The following is a 9,774-nucleotide window of genomic DNA, read 5'->3' on the forward strand; positions in this document are numbered from 1 at the left end:
CGCACCATGCAACAATTAACGATTGTATTGAGTTACAGTTCATATAAGGAAATCAGTAAATTGAAATGAATTCATTATTTTATTTAACTTTTATTTAACTAGACAAGTCAGTTAGGAACATATTATTATTTACAATGACTGCCTACCAAAAGGCAAAAGGCCTCCTGCAGGGATGGGGGCTGGGATTAAAAATAAATAAATACAAATATAGGACAAAACACACATCATGACGAGAGACAACATAACACTACATAAAGAGAGACCTAAAATGACAACATAGCAGGGCAACATAGCATGGCAGCAACACATTAAACACTCATCTATGGATTTCACATGGCTGGGCAGGGGTGCAGCCATGGGAGGGCATAGGCCCACCCACTTGAGAGCCAGTCCCAGACAATCACAATGACTTTTTCCCTACAAAAGGGCTTTATTACAGACAGAAATACTTCTGTTTCATCAGCTGTCCGGGTGGCTGTCTCAGACGATCCCACAGGTGAAGAAGCCAGATGTGAAGTTCCTGGGCTGGCGTGGTTATACATGGTCGGCAGTTGTGAGGCCAGTTGGACATACGGCCAAATATATTTTTTTAACGACGTTGGAGGTGGTTCATGGAAGAGAAATTAACATTAAATTATCTGGCAACAGCTCTGGTGGACATTCCTGCAGTCAGCATGACAATTGCATGCTCCCTCAAAATTTGAGACCTCTATGGCATTGTTGTGTGACAAAACTTCATATTTTAAGAGTGGCCTTTTATTGTCCCCAGCACAAGATGCACCTGTGTAATGATCGTGCCGTTTAATCAGCTTCTTGATATGCCACGCCTGTCAGGCTCACTAACAGGGGTGTACACACATTTGTGCACAACATTTGAGATAAATAAGCTTTTTGTGCCTATGCAACATTTATGAGATCTTTTTTTGCGACCAATGGAACATGGGACCAACACTTTACATGTTGCGTTGATATTTTTGTTCAGTAAAGCTGCAGTACTTCCCTCTATTTACTGCAGCAAGTGGGAGCTAAGGACACGGTGACCCGTGTTGCTGTGTTGTTGGCTTGCAGCACAACCTCTCCCTAGCATCCCGGTGACATCCAGATGGTTACTATCAATAGCCTATTACAAGTAATTTATCGTGTAGGCTGCTATCAAGTGGGATGGAACAAATTAGAGATGGTGACCAATACTCCCAAGTTATTTCCCCATCGATATAAACACAACTTTGCTTTATAACTAGCACAATGCCGCCGCTGTTGCCAGCTTTAACAAGCTTGACTGACTGAACCGAATCCACCCACGACTTTCCATTGCGCGACATACGTCATCCATGTGAGCACCAGGCGTGCCTGTATAGCCTCTCTTTCCATACTAACCTACTCTTGTCTATTCAGTTCATTTTCACGGAGAAGGGTCGAGCTGCTGCTGAGAGGAGGTTGATGTGGCGGCGGAGAGAATGTGCCTCTCTTATCTCTTCCCAGGTGAAACGCATTGAAAGAGAGACACTCGGGCGTAGAGCGCTAGTCTATAGCACCTCTTTGGCTATAGCTATTGTTATCGGAATTAACAGACGGTCAACGAGAAAGCCAAGGGCGTAGTGAGATCACACATTTTGGCTAAAATTAGATGCTATTGCTGAAATTGAAATTGGGGGTTGGCTTTTTTTTTGTGTTAACCTACCCAAAGAGAATGACTGACATTGGCAGGGACAACTTCATTATTTTAGTAGGCTGTAGCCTGTCACATCCCTCTTTCTATAGGCTGCATGTATGTGTGTGTGTGTGTGTGTCTGTCACACATAATCGCCAAACCATCTCATTCCACTCCCCAACTGTCTGACATTATAACCTTCATTTGAACAAGGATAAAAGGCCAGTTGCCAAGTAGGCTAGGCTCCTTTCCAGATCCTGTATTGTGTAATGTTTTCTCTCTACTAAGTTAACAACCTATTAGACCGAATATTTTCTCTTTCAAAATAAATAGATCAAATAAAATTGAATTTGTCACAACAGGTGTAGACTAACAGTGAAATGCTTACTTACAGGCCCTTCCCAACAATGCAGAAAACAGAAATAGTAAAACATAACACAAAGGATAGAGCAGTTATAGAAAGATAATAACACAAGGAATAAATGCACAATGAGTAATGATAACTTGGCTATATACACGGGGTACAGGTACCGAGTCCATGTGCAGGGGTACGAGGTAATTGAGGTAGATAGGTACATATTGGTAGGGATAAAGTGACTAGGCAACGGGATAGATCATATCAGTAACAGCAGAGTATGTGATGAGACAAAACCACCCTTGCTGTCTTTGCCTGGCCTGGCTCCCCTCTCTCCACTGGGATTCTCTGCCTCTGACCCTATTACGTGACCTCAGTCACTGGCTTACTAGTGCTCTTTCATGATGTCCTTAGGAGGGGTGCGTCGTGACCGTTTTTTGTTGTTGTTGCTGTACTTAACTTGAGTGGGTTGAGTCACTGATGTGATCTTCCTGTTTAGTCTTGCGCCCCCTCAGACTTGTCTCAGGGTAGTAAGTTGGTGGTCTGTTGATATCCATCTGGTGGTGTGGAAGCTGTGCTTTGGTAAAGTGGGTGGGGTTAAATCCTTCCTGGTTGGCCCTGTCCGGGGTATCGTCAGACAAGGCCACAGTGGCCCGATCCACCTTATCTCAGCCTCCAGTATCTATGCTGCAAAAGTCTATGTGCCAGGGGTCTAGGGTCAGTCTGTCATATCTGGTGAAATAATATTGTCTTATCTGGTGTCCTGTGTGATCTTAAGTATGCTCCCTCTAATTCTCCCATATCTCTCTCTCCCCTCCCAGAGGACCTGTGCCCTAGGACCATGCCTCAGGACTACTTGGCCTGATGACTCCTGGCCGTCCCAGTCCCCAGTCAAACTTGTTATGCTGCTGCTCAAGTTTCAACTGTTCTACTTGCGTTCTTTGGCTGTCCAAAGTTCTACCTGGAGATATACCTGGAACCAAAAATAGTTCTTCAAAGGGTTCTCCAATGGAGACAGCCAAAGATAGATAGCACCTTTTTTTCTTAGAGTGTAGTCTTAGAATCTCCACCCGGCCCAGCCAGAAGAGGATTGACCACACCTCAGAGCCTGGTTCCTTTCTAGGTTCCTGCCTTTCTAGGGAGTTTTCCTAGCCACAGAGCTTTTACATCTGCATCGCTTGCTGTTTGGGGTTTTAGGCTGGGTTTCTGTATAAGCACATTGTGACATCTGCTGATGTAAAACAGGCTTTATACAGTTGAAGTTGGAAGTTTACATACACTTAGGATGGAGTCATTAAAACTAGTTTTTCAACCACTCCACAAATTATTTGTTAACAAACTATAGTTTTGGCAAGTCGGTTAACATCTACATTGTGCATGACACAAGTCATTTTTCCAACAATTGCTTACAGACAGATTATTTCACTTATAATTCAATGTATCACAATTCCAGTGGGTCAGAAGGAGACGTGTTATGTCTCCTAGAGATGAACATACTTTGGTACGAAAAGTGCAAATCAATCCCAGAACAACAGCAAAGAACCTTGTGAAGCTGCTGGAGGAAACAGGTACAAAAGTATCTATATCCACAGTAAAACGAGTCCTATATTGACATAACCTGAAAGGCTGCTCAGCAAGGAAGACGCCACTGCTCCAAAACCGCCATAATAAATCCAGACTACGGTTTGCAACTGCACATGGGGACAAAGATCGTACTTTTTGGAGAAATGTCCTCTGGTCTGAAGAAACAAAAATAGAACTGTTTGGCCATAATGACCATCGTTAAGTTTGGAGAATAAAGGGGAGGCTTGCAAGCCGAAGAACACCCTCCCAACCGTGAAGCACGGGGGTGGCAGCATCATGTTGTGGGGGTGCTTTGCTGCAGGAGGGACTGGTGCACTTCACAAAATAGATGGCATCATGAGGAAGGAAAATATTGAAGCAACATCTCAAGACATCAGTCAGGAAGTTTAAGTTTGGTCACAAATGGGTCTTCCAAAAGGACAATGACCCCAAGCATACTTCTAAAGTTATGGCAAAATGGCTCAAGGACAACAAAGTCAAGGTATTGGAGTGGCCATCACAAAGCCCTGACCTCAACCCTATAGAAAATTTGTGGGCAGAACTGAAAAAGCATGTGCGAGCAAGGAGGCCTACACACCTGACTCAGTTACACCAGCTCTGTCAGGAGTAATGGGCCAAATTTCACCCAACTTATTGTGGGAAGCTTGTGGAAGGCTACCCAAAACGTTTGACCCAAGTTAAAGAATTTAAAGGCAATGCTACCAATCACTAATTGAGTGTATGTAAATGTCTGAGCCACTGGGAATGTGATGAAAGAAATTAAAGCTGAAATAAATCATTCTCTCTACTATTATTCTGACATTTCACATTCTTCAAATAAAGTGGTGATCCTAACTGACCTAAGACAGATAATTTTTACTAGCATTAAATGTCAGGAATTGTGAAAAACGGAGTTTAAATGTATTTGGCTAAGGTGTATGTAAACTTCCGACTTCAACTGTAAATACATTTGATTGATTGATTGATTGATTGATTAACAAAATAAATTAGTGCCAAAAGGGTCAATGCAGATATTCTGGATAGCTATTGGTTAACTATTTAATTAACAATTTAGGAGTCTTATACTTTGGGGGTAGAAGCTGTTCAGGATCCTGTTGATTCCAGACTTGGTGCATTGCTACCGCTTGCCATGCAGAGTCAGAGGGAACAGTCTAACTTGGGTGGCTGGAATCTTTTACAATTTTTAGGGCCTTCTTCTGACACCGCCTGGTATAAAAGTCCTGGATGGCAAGGAGCTCGGCCCCAGTAATGTACTAAGCCGTATGCATATCGTCTGTAGTGCCTTGCTGTCGGATGCCAAGAAGTTGCCATACCAAGTGGTGATTCAGCCAGTCAAGATGCTCTCAATGGTGCAACTGTATACCTTTTTGAGGATCTAAGGGATCATGACAAATCTTTCCAGCCAACTGAGGGCGAAGAGGGATTGCCATGCCCTCTGCGTGACTGTGTTGATGTGTTTGAACCATGACAGTTCCTTAGTGATGTGGACACACAGGAACTTGAAGCTCTCGACCTGTTCTACAACAACCTAGTTGATGTGCCTACTACATACTTTATCTATTTTACCAGGTGAGTTCACATTCTAATGTTCCATCTGCAGGCTATGTACACTACCCTACTAAGTAGGGGCATCATGCACCCCAAAAATCTGAGGGCATTAAGTGTGGATGGCTGGGGGTAATTTGGAGGGATTTTTCTAACACCTGAAACAGATTTTTCCTGCAATCTAGAGAAATAATCATTACGCTTCTATGTAAAAAATAAATAAAAATAAAAAAAATTCTGCATACCTCTTGAGCTGTCTATCCTCCTGACAGGTGTTTTTTTTTTAATGAAACCAGCTGTGCTTTTCTGCATCAATGCTAAAATCTGGGTAAAATATTGAAAGGAATGTGAGTCTTATTCATTTCATTTAGTTGTTGCTTGCTTTTCTAAAGTCTACCAACCTTGCTAGCTGGTATGCCAGCTAAGATAGACACGCTAGCTACTGTAACTTGATTGATAGCCTGAAATGGCTTCTTGGTAGCTAGTTATGAGGTTGGGAGATTCAAATGAAATGTCATTGGTCACATACACATGGTTAGCAGATGTTAATGCGAGTATAGCGAAATGCTAGTTCCGACCATGCTAGTTACATTTAACATTTACATTTAAGTCATTTAGCAGACGCTCTTATCCAGAGCGACTTACAAATTGGTGCATTCACCTTATGACATCCAGTGGAACAGCCACTTTACAATAGTGCATCTAAATCTTTTAAGGGGGGTGAGAAGGATTACTTTATCCTATCCTAGGTATTCCTTAAAGAGGTGGGGTTTCAGGTGTCTCCGGAAGGTGGTGATTGACTCCGCTGTCCTGGCGTCGTGAGGGAGTTTGTTCCACCATTGGGGAGCCAGAGCAGCGAACAGTTTTGACTGGGCTGAGCGGGAACTGTACTTCCTCAGTGGTAGGGAGGCGAGCAGGCCAGAGGTGGATGAACGCAGTGCCCTTGTTTGGGTGTAGGGCCTGATCAGAGCCTGGAGGTACTGAGGTGCCGTTCCCCTCACAGCTCCGTAGGCAAGCACCAGTTCCAACCATGCAGTAATATCTAACAATTAATCTAACAATTTCACAAAAACTACCTTATACACACAAGTGTAAATTAATGAATATGAATATGTACATATAAATATATGGATGAGCGATGGCCAAATGGCATAGGTAAGATGCAGTAGATGGTATAGAGTACAGTATACACATATGAGATGAGTAATGTAGGGTATGTAATCATTATATAAAGTAGCATTTTTTAAAGTGAATAGTGATACATTTATTACATTCATTTTTGTATTATTAAGTGGCTAGAGATTTGAGTCAGTATGTTGGCAGCATCCACTCAATGTTAGTGATGGCTGTTTAATAGTCTGATGACCTTGAGATAGAAGCTGTAGAAGCTGTACAGGAGAGGGCAGAGAACGCACCCTTGTGGGGCCCCAGTGTTGAGGATCAGTGGGGTGGAGATGTTGTTTTCCTACCCTCACCATCTGGGGGTGTCCCGTCAGAAAGTCCAGGACCCAGTTGCACAGGGCGGGGTCGAGACCCAGAGTCTCGAGCTTAATGACGAGATTGGAGGGTACTATGGCGTTAAATGCTGAGCTGTAGTTGATGAACAGCATTCTTACACAATTTGCTTACTTCCCCCAATGGGTATTCCTCTTGTCTAGATGGTTTTGGGCAGTGTGATTGCGATTGCGTCGTCTGTGGACCTATTTGGGCGGTAAGCAAATTGAATGTGGATATATTTCTGAGAGCTCCCTTTCGTGCATGAATATCAGCAGCTCAAGCAGGGTCATGGTCTTCGATGGCAAGTCAGGCAAGTTCTTCAGTTCCTGTGCAAGCTCTCTGCCATCCAAGTCTGAGTGTTCTTTATAGTGCAGTGTCATACTAAGGACCTCACATTGCTCTGTCAGCTCCTCATTTGAGAGACTTTGGAAGGTTGACAGCACTCCAAACTTCTCCCCACATTTTCCAATGTGGAAAATCTTTCCTGAAGGGCTGAGGTTGCGGCATCAACGATGACATTGGAAAAGGTCCCATCCAGCTTCTTCAGGGCATCACTGAAAGGCTCATCAAATGATCCGTATGAAATGTCCTGCTTTGTGGACCTCAGACTTTTTGTTGTAGAACGGCTTCTACATTCATAGCCTCGCAAATATCCTTGGCTGACGTTTGTGCAGTCATAAAGCCTGTTGCCCTGTAGTTGCTGAGACCTCTCTCTGTCTTTCTGAGAAGACTGACTGCAACATCCACACGCATACTGAGAGACTGCATCAGCTTGCTCACATGTTGGATCTGGCCCCAGATGTCATACCACACCACTGTACAGATGCTGAAGCAGTATGATCCCACCTCCTCTGACAAGGACTGGGCCTCAATCTTTATCACAGGGTCTTTGGTTTGATCCCTCACCTTAATCAGTGCCTCTCTCACCGCTGCTGCCTGACACCTCAGTGGCTTGAAACTCTTAACTTTCCTCTCCCACCTTGTCTCAGTCCACATGTTTTTTTCAGGATGGCTCATCGCTGTGTGGAGGCTGAGAACAAGGTGTACAGTTTGTGTAAGATGCCAAAGTAACCTGTAGCATCGACAGAGCTTTTAGCAGCATCAGACACAACCAGGTTCAATGTGTGAGCCCCACATGGCACAAACAGAGCTCTTGGATTCAATTCCAGGAGTCTGGCTTGGACACCTTTGTTTTTGCCTCTCATGTTGGCCCCATTATCATAAGAGTGTCCTTGTCACGCCCTGATCTGTTTCACCTCTCCTTGTGCTTGTCCCCACCCACTCCAGGTGTCGCCCATCTTCCCCATTGTCTCCTGGGTACTTATACCTGTGTTCTCTGTTTGTCTGTTGCCAGTTCATCTTGTTTGTCAAGTCAACCAGTGTTATGTTTCTCAGCTCCTGCTTTTCCCCAGTCTTTCTTTTCTCGCCCTCCTGGTTTTGACAATTGCTTGTTCTGACTCTGAGCCCACCTGCCTGACCAATCTGCCTGCCCCTGAGCCTGCCTGCCATCTGGTGCCTTTGCCCCTACTCTGGATTACCGAACCCTGCCTGCCTTGGCCTATCGTTTGCCTGTCCCTGTTGTTGTAATTAACATTGTTACTTAAACAAAGTCTGCACTTGGGTCTTACCTGAAACATGATAGTCCTCTGCAGTCCTCAAAAGGAATTTTTAGCTCCTCTAATCTGAGAATCAGGGATGCCAAATATTGGCCCGTGGACTCCTCTGCTACCAAAACCCCCATAAAATGTTCCTTTATGTGGGGCTCCTCCTTCAGTAACACAATTCTAATCACAACTGACAACTGTACAGTGTGGCTGACATCTGAGGTGCAATCTAGAATGATTTTGCCAGCTTGATGTCACTCACCATTATTGAATTGACCTTGCTGCTCAACAAATCAATAAGTTCATTCTGTATTTGGTGGCCAAGGTAGCTGGTGGTATGACTCACGGTCCCTTTTGGACAAGGTTATGGTGCTCTTTCATGACTACATCAAATTGGGCCATCAGTTCAACCTCTTTTGAGGAAATTAAAATTTGATGGAGAGTACAGTGTTTCTGTGTGTCCCCTAACACGGAACCCAAACCGGCCATGCGCTATCGTGCATAAATATATTTCGTCCCCCTACACCAAACACGATCACGACACGCAGCTTAAAATATCAAAACAAACTCTGAACCAATGTCATTAATTTGGGAACAGGTTGAAAAGCATTAAACATGTATGGCAATTTAGCTAGTTAGCTTGCACTTGCTATCTAATTTGTCATATTTAGCTAGCTTGCTGATGCTAGCTAATTTGTCCTGGGATATAAACATTGAGTTGTTCTTCTACCTGATATCCTGACGCTCTGAGATAATTTCTGAAGAGGCCTGTGTGGCTGAGGAGGTGGATGGCTCCTCATCCTGGCCAGTGCCAGACGGTGCTCCAAAATATTTCAGAAGTGCCCCTGAATTTGCATTGAAATACAGTATGTTAGTCTGACACCCTAAATACATTTGTTGCACAATTAAATATACATGTCATTTTGTACAATTTATCAAACTTTCAGAATAGGAACCACATGAACCATACAACCTCCTTGGCTAATTCTAGGCATAAGACACCCCAAAATACTCGTTATATCACAAACGATACAAAATATTAGCATAATATAGACATCTTTTAAGTTAGCATACAGCATTGGAAATTCCCCTTACTGAGCTCAGGACCTAGTCAATACAATCACAGAAAACCTTTATGATGTCACCTCAATGAAAGTCAACCAAATCAAGAATGTGCTAGTTAGGTTGTAATCATTTTACTGCAGGCTACACACATTATCATGTTGAAACTGTGTGAAATTATATCCAATGTTATGTAAGCTCGTTGGACAGAAAACAGAATATTGTCGCCCTATGTGTAATAGCATAGCAAGCAACATAGCAACATAGACTAGCAAACATAAGTGTTATACTAGCCTATTTCATTACATGCATAATATTATACTCATAAAGAGATGACATAGCTGCATACCTTTATCTTTTGTGCATTTCTCCTCTTCTTCTCTCCTCTTTTTCCTAGACTGGACACCTGATGGCTTTGACCTCTTCTTATCACTAGCTTTAAGCACCAGCTGTCAGAGCAGCTAACAGATTACTGA

This window comes from Oncorhynchus keta, chromosome 24, assembly GCF_023373465.1.
Source record: "Oncorhynchus keta strain PuntledgeMale-10-30-2019 chromosome 24, Oket_V2, whole genome shotgun sequence".
In the NCBI taxonomy this organism is placed as follows: domain Eukaryota; kingdom Metazoa; phylum Chordata; class Actinopteri; order Salmoniformes; family Salmonidae; genus Oncorhynchus; species Oncorhynchus keta.